This window comes from Dermacentor albipictus, chromosome 2 (assembly GCF_038994185.2).
Source record: "Dermacentor albipictus isolate Rhodes 1998 colony chromosome 2, USDA_Dalb.pri_finalv2, whole genome shotgun sequence".
Lineage (NCBI taxonomy): Eukaryota > Metazoa > Arthropoda > Arachnida > Ixodida > Ixodidae > Dermacentor > Dermacentor albipictus.
The window spans coordinates 111,486,735-111,504,300 of NC_091822.1; the positions used below are offsets into that span (position 1 = coordinate 111,486,735).

The 17,566-nt window shown below is 46.0% G+C and overlaps 1 protein-coding gene across 1 annotated transcript in view; it reads left to right on the forward strand.

Moving 5' to 3' along the window:
- The first annotated feature begins 4,001 nt into the window (after positions 1–4,001).
- Positions 4,002–17,566, forward strand: part of LOC139046637 (uncharacterized) — a 57,148-nt gene continuing 43,583 nt past the window's right edge. Inside the window, exon 1 of the mRNA XM_070533866.1 lies at positions 4,002–4,213. The gene's annotated coding sequence lies outside the window, so the exon portion shown is untranslated. The remainder of the gene's footprint in view (positions 4,214–17,566) is intronic.

The window sequence follows — 17,566 nt, forward strand, 5'->3', positions numbered from 1 at the left end:
TTCGGAAGATTTCCTTACCCATAGGCCAAAAATAGACAGATTTGTCTATCAGTGGGGCTGGATAACAATACACCGTGAGTTCATCGCGACAGTGCTGCCGCTAATTACTTACACATCATTGTGTACACAGAAATGTGCCTGTCTATGACCGAATACTGCAGCACTTAGCTTTAGTTCTTCTTTTATTGTGATAGCAATTATTTAGACACACCAGGCACATTCTTGCTGTCGCCGTCGCCATCGCCTTGATGTTCCGCAAAAGACCAATGAGGGCAAAAGCGTCGCTGCGCGCCATTTGCCGTTTGTGCGAGGGAAAGCGTGCGAGGGGAGCCGGCGGTAGGAAGCGCGTTAGGTTCCAGCGGGGGGGGGGGGGGGGGGGGGAAGGGGGCGGCGACGTCGCACAGCGTATTCCACGGCCGCGCGCGCCGTATCTTGAAAGCGATCTGCGTTGAGGGAAGAGGCTCGGCGCTTGGACGGATCCTACATTCGTGCGTACTTCGTTCTCGCCACTCAATTTGCGTTGAAGCGATAGACTGCATTAATGTCGCTTCGCTCGCTGCTGCTGCTGCGCTTCCTCACGCCAGCATTTTCACGCCAAGCATGCGCTTTCATCGGGTGTGATGTGTTCATGTTTGCGTGTGCGCTCTGACACCACGGTTGTTAACTTAGATATTAAGTGAATGTTCGCAAGCTCGTACGGCCAATAAAACTACTGTCCTTGCTCTGTACAGCTATGTGTGCTTTGCTATCGCAATCGATGCTTCGCCTTTCAGTTGAAACTGTGACTTCTTACAACGGAGTTATCTATGGCCAGGATCTGGCGGATCGCGTCCGCGCTTAGACCAACATACGTAGGCCGATCCCGAAGATAGTTAAATGCCTAGCCGACCCACGGCGGAGGTGAAGCAGGCGTTAAGCACTCCCTATAAGTGGGCCGATACCGAAGATAGTGAAATGCCAGGCCGACCCGTGGTGGAGGTGGAGTAGGCGCTAAGCACTCCCCATAAGTGAGCCGATCCCGAAGATAGTGGAATGCCAGGCCAACCCGCGGTGGAGGTCAAGCAGGCGGTAAGCACTCACATAAGTGGGCCGATCCCGAAGTTAGTGCAATGCCAGGCCGCCCCGCGGCGGAGGTGAAGCAGGCGTTAAGCACTCTCCATACGTGAGCCGATCCCGAAGGTAGTGTAAAACCGGTCCGACCCGCGGCGCAGGTGAAGCAGGCGTAAAGCACTCCCTATACGTCTGCCCTTCCAGAAGATAGGGCAATACCAGGCCAGCCTGCGGCGGAGGTGCAGTTTGTCATTAAGGGTCCTGCATACATAGCTTCGCTGTTAATCCTTCTTCACATAACGGAAAGGCACTGGATTTTTGTTACAATTCAGTATCTTAGTGCTCCCACTTGATACACCCACGATGCCATTGATTAGGGACCCAAATGTGGCTCTTCTTCTGAATGGTCATTTTCTTAAATAAAAGATGATGATGGTGATGATAATACAAATCAACACCATGACTAATTCTTGGAGAAACTATGGAAATGGCTGTCAAGCTAGGGGACAAAAATTGGAGGAGACTTAAGCTTTGCGTTTAAGAGTGGAACGGGGTAGCAATCAAAGATACCTGACTGTTTCTTACACTTCCCGACAACTGCAGCTGATACGACCGTTATGTTTAATAGGAAACGTAGGGGGTGAACTTTATGCACGAAGGCGAGCTTTCTGGTAGTAACGCGGTCTCTTGCGTGGGCCGATTCCGGATATATCGGAAAGCCGTACAAAGTAATGACATCATTTCGAGGTTGCTATTATTGTTTCCCACTTTTGATATTTCAGACAGATCATTTAACATAAAAGGCATGCGCTGTCGGTGTTTTGTTTGATGATATTTGTTATTGGGCTAGAAGAAAGGGGGGTTAACCGATGGGCCCGATTTTTATTAATCATATCATGAGAAGTCAACAAACAAAGACACCAAGGACAACACAGGGGAAATTACTTGCAATAATTCAATTAGTAAGCACAAGTAACTTCCCCTCTGTTGTCCTTGGTGTATTTGTTTGTTGGCTTCTTTTGATTTGTTTCTGGGCTGTCATTCTAAAAAAATTATAGGGGGAGGAGGAGAAATAACTTTATTGAACAGTTAATTGGGGTTATGGCAGGTCTGGGTGCGGCCCTCAGTCCAGGGCTCCACTGGATCTTGCGGCTCGCTGAACTTGGTCGAGGACGGTCAATTGGCTCCCCCGGTGCTCGCTAGCGGGCAGTGCCTCCCACTACCGTACGAAGTCCGTGGCCCTTAGAAAAAGTGAATTGGCGTTGCGTGGCCTAGCCGCAAATTCCCACGTTATGTGGGCCAGCGTGGGTTTGCGCCGCACCACGGGCAGCTGTCTGTGTATCAAGTCGGGTGCTTCATGTGTAAGAGGGTTAGGCGTGTGTATGAATTGGTTTACATGCAACCCCAGTCATGTGCTTGACTTCTGTTTAGATTGGAGTGCGGAGGGCCGTAGTTCCATCTCTCCCCTCCCCGATTCTCTGATATGTCGCGCACTGCGGACGGAGGTGCCTTCTAGGGTTCTGGCCGCTGCTCGGTCGTTGCTTCATCGAGCTATGTGGTCTGCCCTTCCGTTGCCGTCCAGTCCGTCGTGCGCGGGGCACCACATAAGTCCGTGGTCCAGGTCCAGGCGTGATCCGAGCATTCCTTGGGCGCTGCGCGGTAGCATCCCCCGCGTGAAGAGTCGACACGCTGCCTGCGAGTGTTCAAGCACATGAACCGACTGACCTTCGAACTCGACGTCTCGTATCGCCAGTGCCATTGCCGCTGCCTCTGCTGTGCATACCGAGGTAGTCTTAACCGTATACCGTTTGTCGTAGTGAATCTGTTGGCTGCGGCGATCGTGCAGAAGTCCCTGCGAGTGATTGCACTCGCGTCCGAGGAATAACTTGGTCAAGAATGTCAAACAAAGTATGAGCAACATGAGTGACATAATGCTGTGGCAATATAACCCCCATATACCGCATGTGATATAGCAAGGTATACCGTGTACGTATGCCTATCGCTATGTACGGGAATTTTCGCTCATGGGAACGCCGCCGCCGGACACTGACACCGGGTTTTCTGCGGCACGTAGCCCTTCACGCTATGGCGTCAAACTTATGCAGACCGCCGAATGCAAGGTCATGATAACGTAAAACCATTTCACTCTATCCTTATTCGAAATCCGCTGTCAACCCTCGGTGGTTGCTGAAGATTCTGATTAATTACAGACGTCTAAAGGCGGATATAGCATAAAAATGTCGCGCAATAGTTCTACGTTATCGCCGATCAAAGACTAGCACTGGTACTTCAGAAGTTGAGTGGTGACATCAATGACGGTGAATGATGATGGGGACACAAACTATCGTGAAAATGTTTTGGTAGGCGGCACGACAGCGCGGCGATGACCGAGAGGCGACGATGGAACGATGATGTTGGTGAAGTTGACGGAGCGAAAGGAATGCGTCATGACGACAACGGAATGACATCAACATGACGACGACGCGAGAATGACTACGCAGATGCGCTTTTTCAGCTGCTTTACCCGTTGGGGGCGAGGCGCTCACGCGAACACCGCTATAAAATTTGGAGGACGCTTAAGCTTTAAGAGTGCAATTTTAAAAGTGGAACGCGATAGCATTCAAAGATGCCTGACCGCTTGTCACGCTTACCGGCAATCGCAGCTTTATTGCGCGTGCGCGGAGGCAAGCCATGTGTTGGTGTTGGAAGGAACCGAGCAGGTCACGCCTCTCTATGAATGGCAGAACCGCTGCAAAAGGGGTTTGTGTTTGAGTGTTATGTTTTCCAGCATATTCAAATTAAGCATCGACGCTCTCATGCTTGTACGTTGCATCTAGGTCGCACTTCACGAGCTTTCTGACGCATTTTACCTTGAGCAATTGAATTAGTTCAGTAACGCCTCTGCACCATGCGAAGGGCCCGCGCTGCGGTGGTTTGGAATAACTTTTTGCGAAAGCACGTCTGACGCCGACAACGGATTTTTCGCGACACTGGGCCCTGAACGCTTTCGCGTTAAAATTATGCGGATGCGACGCACCGTGAGGGTCCTTCTGGGCGATGCTCAGTTTAGCCGGCAAGACGAAACGGCGCATCTCGATGACCGACGCGTAGCGGTCATATACGCCGCCACCGACGATAGCATTTGAACCTTCAGACACGGAAGGTGAGTACAGCATTCCATAGCGAACGTGATGCAATAATGTTCTCGCGGGACAACAAGTGCGTCACAACAAGCAAATAGTTGGGTTTCGTCGATCAACGCACCACTTAGAGCGGCAGCACGAGAGAGAGAGAGAGAGAGTAAAACAGTTTTATTAATAATATTTGAATGGCGAGAGCAGTGGGAGAGGAACCCTCAGTTCAGGGTCCCTGAGGTAATTCCTGCGATGTTTCGAGCCCGTTGTATAACAGCTCGGAGGACCTAGGGAGGTCCGTCGCGGAGGGCATCGTCCCACAGCTCTTTGTTGCGTAGCGGGTAAAGGAGAGTTGGCAAGGTAGGAAAGAGGTTTGCAGTGCACTCAATCGTGACGTGGAAGATTGTGGGCGAGCTGCCACAGCCAGGGCAACGATCTGCATAACAGTGTGGGTAGAATTTATTGAGAGAGACAAGATTTGGAAAAGGTGTGGTTTGGAACTGGCGTAACGCCACTGCTTCCTCCCACGAGAAGGACGGCGGTGGTGCGGCATGGGTGCAACCAATGGGCGCACAATGACGGAGTATGCCTTTGCAACGGAGCAAGGGATCCCCCCACTCTGAACTAGTCGCCTCACCATGCCGAGTCGCCCGGAGGGAAATTTCTCAGGCAACCGCATGTGCGCGTTCGTTACCCGGCAGCGAGGTATGACCAGGGGTCCAGAGTAAGCGGATTCGGGGAGGTGTGGTTGGTGTATTTTGCGGGATCTGTTTGACAATTTGGTGCGCCGCTCTCGGGATGCCATGTCCTAATAGGAACGCGCGGCATGCTTGTTGCAAGTCCGTCAATATATACACTTCCTCAGGAACACGGATGGCGTATCGAATTGCAAGAGCAACACCGAGAATTTCGCCGTCAGCGGCATTTGTTCCGCGCATTGCAGCAGAGTTTCTCAGGGATTCGGTGCCATCCAAGACTACCGAGGTAAAGCCCTCTTGAGTGCGTGATGTGTCCGTGTACAAAGTATGTGTTTCCGGGATGTTCGCAAGCATGCGGCCAATGTATCGTACACGGGCTTTGCGCCGCCTCTTACCGAGTATCTGCATTGACATCAATGGTATACTAATAAAAAGTGCATAGACGTCATACATAATAGTGCAAACAAAACCTGAAAAAGCATACATTTCATCTTTGAGTTCCTCAGCAGGCGATTGGCTCGGACAAATGCACGTAGTTTTTCTATGCTGAAGGGATATTCCTCACAATATCACATGCATGCCCAGGTACGTAAACAGAAACAAACAAAATATCGGTTGACTGTAACACAGATGGTTGTGCCGTCCTCTTCAGCCTGCTGCAGGTGTCTGTGAAGGTAGGAACCACAGTTTAAACACCTAAATTAAGCCTTAATCATCATCATCATCATCATCATCATCATCACCCTGATTACGCCCTCTGCAGAGCAAAGGCCTCTCCCATACTTCTCCAACTACCCCAGTCATGTACTAATTGTCGCCATGTTGTCCCTGCAAACTTCTTAATCTTATCCGCCCACCTAACTTTCTGCCGTCATCTTCCCTTGGAATCCAGTCCGTAACCCTTAATGACCATCGGTTATCTTCCCTCCTCATTACATGTCCAGCCCATGCCCATTTCTTTTTCTTGATTTCAACTAAAATATCAGTAACTCGCGTTTGTTCCCTCACCCAATCTGCTCTTTTCTTATCCCTTAACGTTACACCTATCATTCTTCTTTCCATAGCTCGTTGCGTCGTCCTCACTTTAAGTAGAACCTTTTTGTAAGCCTTCAGGTTTCTGCCCCGTACGTGACTAGTGGTAAGACGCAGCTGTTATATACTTTTCTCTTGAGGGATAATGGCAACCTGCTGTTCATGATCTGTGAATGCCAGCCAAACGCACGCCAGTCCATTCTTATTCTTCTGATTATTTCAGTCTCACGATCCGGATTCACAGTCACCACTTGACCTAAGTAGATGTGTTCCCTTACCACTCCTCTCTACCTATCGTAAACTGCTGTTCTCTTCCGAGACTGTTAAACATTAGTTTTCTGCAGATTAATTTTTAGATCCACCCTTCGGCTTTTCCTCTCCAGGTGAGTGAGTATGCATTGCAGTTGGTCCCCTGAGTTACTAAGTAAGGCAATATCATCAGCGAATCGCAAGTTACTAAGGTATTCTCCATTAACTCTTATCCCCAATTCTTCCCAATCCATGTCTCTGGATACCTCCTGTAAACACGCTGTGAATAACATTGTAGAGATCGTATCTCCCTGCCTGACACCTTTCTTTATTGGGATTTTGTTGCTTTCTTTATGAAGGACTACGGTGGCTATGGAGCCGCTATAGATATCTTTCAGTATTTTTACATACGGCTCGTCTATACCTTGGTTCCGCAATGCCTTCATGGCTGCTGAGGTTTCGACTGAATAAAACGCTTTCTTGTAATCAATGAAAGCTATATATAAGGGTTGGTTATATTCCGCACATTTTTCTATGACCTGATTGATAGTGTGAATATGGTCTATTGTTGAGTAGCCTTTACGGAATCCTGCCTGGTCCTTTGGTTGACGGAAGTCTAAGGTGTTCCTGAGTCTATTTGCAATTACCTCAGTAAATACTCAAGTAAATACTCAAGTACTAATAAATACTTAAGCCTTCAAGCACATCATAAATTATAGGATTCCCATTTACCCTTGTAGTAGAGAGTATTTGTAGTTAATTTGGAAAAAAACAACACACCAAGTGTTAAATTCTACGCTACACGCACATAGGTGAAATTTTATTAATTGCTCCGCTATATGGATGTGATTCATTGACATTCACTGACATGGATGGGATTCATTGTAGAGTGTCTCTTCTTGAAGCCCGCCTGTTCTCTTAGTTCACTGAAGTCAAATGTTGCTCTTATTCTATTAGAAATTATCTTGGTGAATATTTTATACAATGCTAAAAGTAAGCTAATGGGCCTATAATTTTTCCCTTCTTTAAGATCTCGCTTTTTTTGGATTAGTATAATGCTGACATTCCTCCAGTTCTCTAGCCCTTGAAGTCGTGAGACATTTCGTATAAAGTGCCGCAAGCTTTTCAATCATGATATCTCCGTGATCTTTGATTAAATCGACTGTAGTTCCTTCTTCTCGTGCCGATTTTCCCCGGTTCCTGTCTTGCAAGAGCCATCGAACTTCATCGATAGTTATAGGAAAGACCTCGGTATCCTGTTAATTACTACTTCGAATCAAGGTACCGCGGTTGCTCTGGGTACTGTAAAAGTCAGTTTGAACAATTCTGCTTCTTTTACTATATCATGGAAACTGATGATGATATTCCCCTGCTATCTCTCACTGCATACATCTTGACCTGTATGCAAAATTTCCTTCTCGCTGTTTTTATATTGCCTCCATTTTTTTTACAGCTTCATCTGTCTTTCTCACGTTATAATTTCGAATATCCTGCTACTTTTACCTTGTTGATCAGTTCCGCGAACTACATCTGGTCTCTCGAGTTGGACACTTTCATTTTTTGTCTTTTCTTTATGAGAGAGCTTACCTACTGGTTCCCTAGTTCCCTTGGTGCCTTACCTTCTACTTGACTTGTTGCATCTGAAGCCAGTCTAATTACGGTTTCGTTCATTACCTCTATGCCATCTTCATCGCTCTGTTCTAAGGCTGAATATTTGTTTACAAGCACCAGCTTGAATTTCTCTGCTTTTACCCTTACTGCATCTAAATTGGCCTGTTTCTTCTTGAATAATTTTACCCTTTCTCTCTTCATATTGAAGTAAATACTAGACCTCACTAAGCTATGATCACTGCCCTTTATTGTACCTAATACTTCTACATCCAGCACTATACGGGGTCAGCAGAATGTACGAAATCTATTTCAGTTGTTGTTTCTCGATTACGGCTATTCCAATTCCACTATCTGTTGCTACGCTTCCTGAATAAGGTATTCATAATTCGAAGCTTATTGCTTCCCGCAAATTCTACCAGCATCTCTCCTTTAGTGTTCCTAGAATCAATGGCGTCGTTGCCAATTCCTTGTTCACCTGCCTGCTTTTTGTACACTTTTGCATTGAAGTTGCCTTGATGAAGATTACATTACTTTGGTTTTCTCCAGCTGCGTGTCACTTGCATATTTCGAAACTTTGGCACAAGTTACGTGTTAACGCCCAGTATATGACGCGGTTAAGATTCTGCACAACACCGGAGAAATTTTAACGAACTCTCTTTTTTCGTCGCAGAGCAGCGGCACATGTCCAGTGACCGAATATGGCTTCAAATAGGTTCATTTAAATATGGCAAATACTCGGTGACTCATGCCCTATTACGCATATTCAATGAACCAAGTTGGTGGCAATAAGGCCATTGAAGATCGGCACGTGTTCTGTTTCATGTATTCGGTGACCCAAGTAGACTCACTGTGCCGCTTTCCCTACATTTTACCTCGTATGGCATATATATTATATATGCGCTAATAATAATGGTCTATCATGCACGTGCTCTAGCACGAGCGCACTCATAAGCAGTCGCAATGCGATCAGTCTTCACCAGGGCCGCGTGGGGGACGTCGGGTGTTTCAGATCCGATGTCGGTGAATTGTGTATTTGGCCCAGGTCGTTTGTTCGGCCTCGGCGGTTTCGCAGCGAATGGGCCCAGGATGACCGCGATGAGCTTCGCGAATGGTGCAAATTCCTGTATAAGAAGGCTTTGGGAGCACCGAGGCAGTCTTATTCGAGATGACGGCGTGAAAGTCATCGCTCGTGGGGCATATTGTTCCATCACATTTGCACGGGGGCTAATGTCCAAAGGCGTAAGCACTCGTTCGAATTGTTGAAAGGTCAGCTGCGTATGTAAACAGTTGACCTCGGGTGACCACAGCAGCGCCGTCTCCTGACGGGGGTGCACGCTGCCGCTGATCGAGGAGACGCTCTCTCGCGGCTCTGCGGTACGCGGTAGGAGGCGGGAATTGAGTCGGGAAGGGTTCGCGGTGGCAAGTCGCACTCGCGGAAGGTAGGCATAAGGTCAGGGCTCGAACGTCCCCTGAAGAACGGTTAGGGGGACCCTTCGCACAATTCTTCTCGCGAAGCATGTTTTACGAGTGACGTCACTGATGTGAATTTTTTTTGCCTTAATTTAAGACCCCCTTCGGTCACGGCGCACACATTCGTGCACGGGACTTGTTTCTGCCAGTTGTGTTCAACCATCACCATCATCATCAGCCTGGTTACGCCCACTGCAGGGCAAAAGCTTCTCCCATATTTCTCCAACAACCCCGGTCATGTACTAATTGTGGCCATGCCGTCCCTGCAAATTTCTTAATCTCATCCGCCCACCTAACTTTCTGCCGTCCCCTGCTACGCCTCCCTTCCCTTGGAATCCAGTCCGTAACCCTTAATGACCATCGGTCATCTTCCCTCCTCATTACGTGTCCTGCCCATGCCCATTTTTTTTCTTGATTTCAACTAAGATGTCATTAACTCGCGTTTATTCCCTCACCCAATCTGCTCTTTTCTTATCCCTTAACGTTACACCTATCATTCTTCTTTCCATAGCTCGTTGCGTCGTCCTCAATTTGAGTAGAACCCTTTTCGTGAGCCTCCAGGTTTCTGCCCCGTAGGTGAGTACTGGTAAGACACAGCTATTATACACTTTTCTCTTGAGGGATAATGGCAACCTGCTGTTCATGATCTGAGAATGCCTGCCAAACGCACCCCAGCCCATTCTTATTCTTCTGATTATTTCTGTCTCATGATCCGGATCCGCAGTCACTACCTGCCCTAAGTAGATGTATTCCCTTACGACTTCCAGTGCCTCGCTGCCTATTGTAAACTGCTGTTCTCTTGCGAGACTGTTAAACATTACTTTAGTTTTCTGCAGATTAATTTTTAGACCCACTCTTCTGCTTTGCCTCTCCAGGTCAGTGAGCATGCATTGCAGTTGGTCCCCTGAGTTACTAAGCAAGGCAATATCGTCAGCGAATCGCAAGTTACTAAGGTATTCTCCATTAACTTTTATCCCCATTTCTTCCCAATCCAGGTCTCTGAATACCTCCTGTAAACACGCTGTGAATAGCATTGGAGAGATCGTATCTCCCTGCCTGACGCCTTTCTTTATTGGGATTTCGTTGCTTTCTTTATGGAGGACTACGGTGGCTGTGGAGCCGCTATAGATATTTTTCAGTATTTTTACATATGACTCGTCTACACCCTGATTCCGTAATGCCTCCATGACTGCTGAGGTATCGACAGAATCAAATACTTTCTCGTAATCAATGAAAGCTATATATAAGGGTTGGTTATATTCCGCACATTTCTCTATCACCTGATTGATAGTGTGAATATGATCTATTGTTGAGTAGCCTTTACGGAATCCTGCCTGGTCCTTTGCTTGACAGAAGTCTAAGGGGTTCCTGATTCTATTTGCGATTACCTTAGTAAATAGTTTGTAGGCAACGGACAGTAAGCTGATCGGTCTATAATTTTTCAAGTCTTTGGCGTCCCCTTTCTTATGGATTAGGATTATGTTAGCGTTTTTCCAAGATTCCGGTACGCTCGACGTTATGAGGCATTGCGTATACAGGGTGGCCAGTTTCTCTAGAACAATCTGCCCACCATCCTTCAGTAAATCTGCTGTTACCTGATCCTCCCCAGCTGCCTTCCCCCTTTGCATATCTCTCAAGGCTTTCTTTACTTCTTCCGGCGTTACCTGTGGGATTTCGAATTCCTCAAGACTATTTTCTCTTTCATTATTGTCGTGGGTGGCACTGGTACTGTGTAAATCTCTATAGAACTCTTCAGCCACTTGTACTATCTCATCCATATTAGTAATGATATTGCCGGCTTTGTCTCTTAACGCATACATCTGATTCTTGCCAATTCCTAGTTTTTTCTTCACTGTTTTTAGGCTTCCTCCGTTCCTGAGAGCATGTTCAATTCTATCCATATTATACTTCTTTATGTCAGCTGTCTTACGCTTGTTGATTAACTTCGAAAGTTCTGCCAGTTCTAGTCTAGCTGTAGGGTTAGAGGCTTTCATACATTGGCGTTTCTTGATGAGATCTTTCGTTGATGAGAAAAAAGAAGCAAAGCGCAAACATCCAGAACCGCGCAAGTGAGGCCCCCTTCATGGTCGGTGTGGCTCAGTTTCGCCGCTATCTGAGCAGAGATTGGCTGTAGACGGCCACTTTGCTATAGCCCATTGTTGCCAAATCACTCCAACCACGTACCGCAACATTGGCATCCGTAGTGGCCAAATGGCAAGCAAAATGGAAAAACTTTTTATTGGCTCGAAAGTGGCCAGTAATCTATATTACTTTTGTGACGCGATTCCAAGCATATTAAATGATTTTTTCTGCGAAGAATGTCTGCATATTAGTTCCTTCAACGGATATCTACTGAAAGCAGAAAGCCCGGATTTGAGTAGGCAGGCGCTGTAGCCACTGAGGAAGCCACAAAGAAGGTACTAAATGAAATTTCGAAAAGTTTTTTTGAAGACACCTAACCCCAATTTAAGCACATGCCAACAGGAAATTTTCGATGCCAGCTCGAACGAGAGGTAGCCTAATTATAATATTAATTCCCAATCTAGTAAATCTGCTAAAGGCACTATACCGTTTTTGAGACGATACTTGACGCGCCTTATTCTGGCAGTTATGGCGAAAGAATAACTTTTCCTTTCTCGTAATGGTTGCGGCCAATAAATAACTTGCGCATGTGCTCTGAGCTGGCGATGCAACTAATGTCGTGAGGAAGATAAACGCAGCGTCGTACAACATTTTAATAGATAGAAAAATGAAGCTAGAAATTAAAAAAAAAAGAACGATCGCGAATACGGAATGTCACTAGAGAAAGAAAATAAGGACGTTCGGCGTCACTGATTCCCAAAAGGTAACAAAAAACTACATATTAATATAATTCAAACCCGGACAAATTCTTTCGGTAAATCCGGTAAACAGCATATAAATCGTCTCCCAAGACACTAATAGAGCAACAAATATGAGATTTTGAATAGTTATCGATAAGACACGAGCACAAATTTTTCTTCCTTCTTTATCTTAAGTCTTATCTGCCTTACGGTTGCGTGTAGACGCAAACCCTTTGCTAACCCCTGCTTTATTTTTTTTTTCTTGAGTCATGTGCCAGACATTTGTGCTGTATTTATATACTTCAATTATTTTGTGTACTTTGCCCTTATGTTTGTTGCTGCTATTTAGTACTAGCCCTGTGCAATGCTTTCCCTTTCCCTTTTTTGACTTGTATATTTTGCATTTCTTACAATGTCCTTGTTCGTCCCCCTTACACAATGGCCTCTGGGCCCTGTAAGGTATTGTATATAAATACATAAGTAAATAAATAAATAAATAAATAAATAAATAAATAAATAAATAAATAAATAAATAATTAAATAAATAAATAAATAAACGTGTCCGAGCCTTCACACATCGCGTTGAAGCTATTTTTGGCGGGTGGGCCTTCGTCTTAATAATCGACTTTGAATGATGATCTGGGCTTTGATGAGGCCACATCACCCGCACCATCGCTCGCTCCTTGACTATTGAATTGAAATGAATTGAATTCTGGCCTCTTATGTACCAACATCAGGATTTGGTTATGAGTCACGTCGTAGTGGGGGCTTGGGATTAATTTTTGCCAGCAAGGGTTCTTTAACGTGCGCCCAATTCATGGTGCACAGGCGTTCTCGCATTGTGCCCCCATCGAAATGCGGCCGGAGCGGCCGGGATTCGGCCTCGCGACCTCGTGCTTAGGAGCGCAACACCACAGCCACTAAGCCACCGCGGCGGGGTCTTCCTAACTATACCGCCCAGAGTCGAGTCTTCGCTTCGATAGTCTTTTATTAAGTCGGCCTGCTCTCTCTCTTTTTCTTTTTGCTCTGATACGCCACCTATCGAACTGATTGATTAAAAAAAAAACGTATTTGTGGATTGTATATGTTTGCTTTGTTCGTTATTACTCTACATCTTGCAGAAAAATAGTTCCATAATAATTTACACTTTTGCCTTTTTTGTTCTTCTTTTGCAGCTTTACAGAAGATTGCATTTGTCTGTGTGGGAATATATGCTTATATCTAATTTTCTTATATTTAATTTCATAATTGCATTTTACAAAACTTCCACTTCCCGGCATAAATTTTGAAGCACGTGACCTTTCGACAGCCAATCATAGAGTCAACTTAGCAGATAATGGTGGCCGCGTGGCCGCCATGCATGTCGAGAATAGAATCCTAAGGCTTCAATCGTCCAATTTTTTTCTAATCATCTAATTTCTAATCCCTTCGACATAGGTATGGTGAAAAAAAGCCAACTCTCTTTCACCTTACGATCAGCTTAAGTATCTCTACTTCAGCGCCTCAAATAAAATTTAAAAAAAAACAAGAAGGTGGGAGGAGAGCCATGGTTCCTTGTCACCCGTCGCACCCTGTACATCAGCCGAAGCTGGTCCTCAGGGTATGAGCTGGTCAGCAGGACCTCCCACTGCTGCGAGGTACGGGATCGGCGGATGTGAGGGGGGAGTGACGTGTTGTGCGCGCACTCCTCAATCATGTCGAATAGTGCACGGCGCTGAGCGTTTCTTGCAGGCGTAGTCTTTGCATGTCGGATACATCCAGTGGATCAGTGTGCCGTGCGGAAACGTGTTGGTCTGTAGTAGATCTGGACACTGAGGCACATATTGGGGCGACTGTGCACGAGAGTATAAGTTCAGAATGCTAACGTTCTCAGCTCGAGGCCAGCTTTGAGAAAAGGAATTTAAAACATTTCTCTTCTGAATGTAGTGAAACATCGTCCTCGCTTGTTCGCTCACCGTCGATCATTGCCTTCACCTTGCTCCTGCAAGGTTGCTTCGAGGCAAGAAATATTGCCGTAACCTGCGTTGCCTAAAACTTCTGAGTACGGAATATATGCTGGCGATCCAGTGGTGGCCTCACGCAGTAATTTCCTCAGACTTAGATAAAATTTCTTCAGCACACCGATGTGGAAAAAGATTCAGGAAATGTAAAAATTGTCATCGACCCGACTGTCGCACGGAGCTACAAAGTTCATACGGACTTCAGAGAAGGAAAAACAATGTGCTTCTTGCTGCAAAGTGCATGTGGGCTTTCTTTGTAGCTTTTTGTTGCAGTTGTATTCATGAAAAAATTTATACAACATAACCCTGCAGTGCCTCGACACATCCTTTGCTGTGCAACAGAAAAAGAAAGAAACTATGGGGACACCTAACGATTCTAATGATGGGTAAAAGCGAGGGCATTACTTCGTGCTGAGTGTGTCGCTGAGTTATGCGCCGAGTTTAGTGCTGCTACATTGTGTCCGAGTGTAATGTTGCTCTTCATGAGGTCCAAACAGCGCAAGACGACAAAGCGGCCATATTGCGATCTGTCCAATCTGGCCAGTAGGCCATATTGCTCGTTGCAGCTGTTTCAGCTCGCCGTGCTCTCTGCGCAGCCGCTCGCTCTGCCTTCCGCGGTGTTGGGGACTAGGGTGGTGAACGTTGTTTCGTTGCAGCAGCATTTTGCGCACGTTTCGCTGCGTCGCGATGGTCTCGCAGTTCATCGGCACTGAAGTGGTACCTCCGGCCACACTTTTCTGTCTCGCCTGATTATGCAGATGTGAGCAACTCAGGTTCAATCAATCAATAAATCAATCAATCAATCAATCAATCAATCAATCAATCAATCAATCAATCAATCAATCAATCAATCAATCAATCAATCAATCAATCAATCAATCAATCAATCAATTATATTAATCAATCAATCAACCAATCAACTTTTTTCCAGTAATCAAAGACATTTGACGGGCACAGACAAAAACCATTTATCCGTCTTGACAAGGTCTGCACCCCCGAGTATTGGCAGACAAGGCGCATGATAAATACATAACTTCAACAGAAATAAACCGAACAGTGTACAGAAGTCAGGTGTATTAATTGAACTCACCTAAATCGGGTTCTAATACCACAAATACTATTAAAAATTACCCCCTGTAGGCACTCCCTACGGATGGTTAACCAGCGAAGCTGAGACATGTGGCCTCGGTCTTTATCACTGTGTTAATCCCGACGGTTCATTAAAATCTTTCTCAACTAGCAACCTTCCTGCCTTCTGCTTTTCTCTTTCCCTCCTTTCTCAACTATCGGTGACGTCTTCATCTTTGTTAATGAGGTTACACGCACGTTCGGCTGCGACGGAGAAAAAGACCTAAGTGATAGTAAGCCGGCAGTCCACCGTCATCGCTTGCATTCGATGTCTCGAGTTTGCTGGCTGGCGTGATTAGCAGCATCCGCTCGCATTGCCGCTTGGGATTCTTCAAAATTAAATTGCTTCATAATGAAATCTGTCCTTCACGTAAGACGATGAATGGCTCATACTCTCTTAAGCGATGGCTTATACTCCCGTAAACGCGGCTTCCCCATTACGACGACCGAAGAGAAGTGAAATGCTACGCTGTAAGACTAGCGGCAACGGAGTGAGCTGTTGAGACGACGACGACGAACGCGGGAGCTGCAGCACGAGCGCGTTCGCGCGTGTTGCGCCGAGAGGCGCCAACGAGCTAGCTGTGGAAGAAGACGACGACGCTCGAGCCATTGCGGCCGATGATAGTGCTGCCGATGACGTTCTCGGGAGTTAAAATCTGCCTGTAAATGACGCAGCCGTCAGCAAGAAGTCTCATTTGAGAACCTATGTAATCAGTTATATTATTAACATAAATGAGAAAGAGCAATGGTCCCAGAACAGACCCTTGTGGCACTCCTGAGGTGACATGCGTAGTTCCAGATGTATGTTCCTTCAGAACAACTCGTTGGTATCTATTAGTTAAGAATTCGCCTATTCAAATGGTTGTGTTAGAATCTAATCCTAGCTTATTGACCTTCTTGAGTTGACCTTCTTGAGTTGCTCATAACCGCTTGGTTATGAGCAACACGGTCGAAGGCTTTTCCGAAATCAATGAATATTGCGTCTGTGTATGTTTGCTCTTGCATGTAGTCGTGAAGGTCAGTAACTAGTTCGAACAATTCTGCTTGACAAGATTTTTTCTGCCTGAAGCCATGCTGGCTGTCTGAAAGTAAGCTTTTGTATTTGGATAAATCATAATGTGTGAGAAAAGACTGTGTTCTAAAAGGTTGCTGCAAATACAGGTCAGTGATATTGGTCGGTAATTATTAGGACTTGTGCTATTACCAGATTTGAATATCGGAATGACATGAGCCATATTACAATCATCGGTAATGCTCCCGCAGTCGAAGAACCGTTGAAACATGAGCGACAGTAAAATGGATGAAACGTGCAGTGTCATTTTTAGAATTTTAGTGTTGATCCCGTCAGGACGAGGGCTTCAATTAAGTGGTAACCGCTCAATAGCATGAGCTACGCCTGATGCTCTTATGGTTACTTGTGCACATAGGTGACGAAGAGCTGAATTAGTGCCCTCAAGAATATCCTGGAAAGGAGAGACATTATGGAAATTTTCAAGAATGTATTTATTAAGGACATCGGCTGTGGCTTCCACGGGGACAGCGTTCCCGCTTTCGTCATTTATTAAACGAACTGCGTGTTCATTTTTAGGTTTAATCACTCGCCAAAATATTTAGCAATTAGCAAATCAGCAATTATAACAATTCAGTACACAAGAGTACACAAGAGTATATTCAAGAGTATGAATAACAATAACTCTGTTATTCATACTCTTGAAGTGTTCTCGTGTGACCCAGGGTTTAGGAGCTTTTCGAGCTCGTTTTCTTATCTTACGTGCAAAACATCAGTGATACGCCGCCTTAAAAATCCTTAATACTCCTGGGCGATGAAGGTTCGGTAGTGCGGAGAGTGCACGCGCCACTCCTATTATGCGCCGTCTGCTGAATCGCCCTATAGGCAGAGCCCGACCACGCACGCAGCCTCGAAGATATTCATTGCTGTCACCTGTTGCAATGGTGGCGCAGTGGTTAGCGCAGTGGGGCAAAAGGTCCAGCCCTCATCAAGCCACATTTAATTTAATTAAATGAAGATGACGTAATTTCTGTGCCGTCTTTCTTCCGCGGCGTTCTGATGACGGCGAGTCACAATTAACCGAGAAATGCTCTGCATTAAAAGAGAGCCTTGGCCAGCTCCGACCTCGAGGATCAGCAACGGCTGATTGCGAGGGCCCAGGACGCGGCCCGAGCTCAAGGCATTCTGGAATGAGGACGCCTCTCCATAGCTGCATTTACCTAATAAAAATGTTTATTCTCTCTCTCTCTCTGCATTAAAATGAAAGCTATTTGGGTGAAAAAATGAGCGTTAAGAGCACAGGCCCGTGCAAATGGCCACTTCGAGAAACCAGGAGAGAGTTCGTGAGTAACTTTTTGAAAGT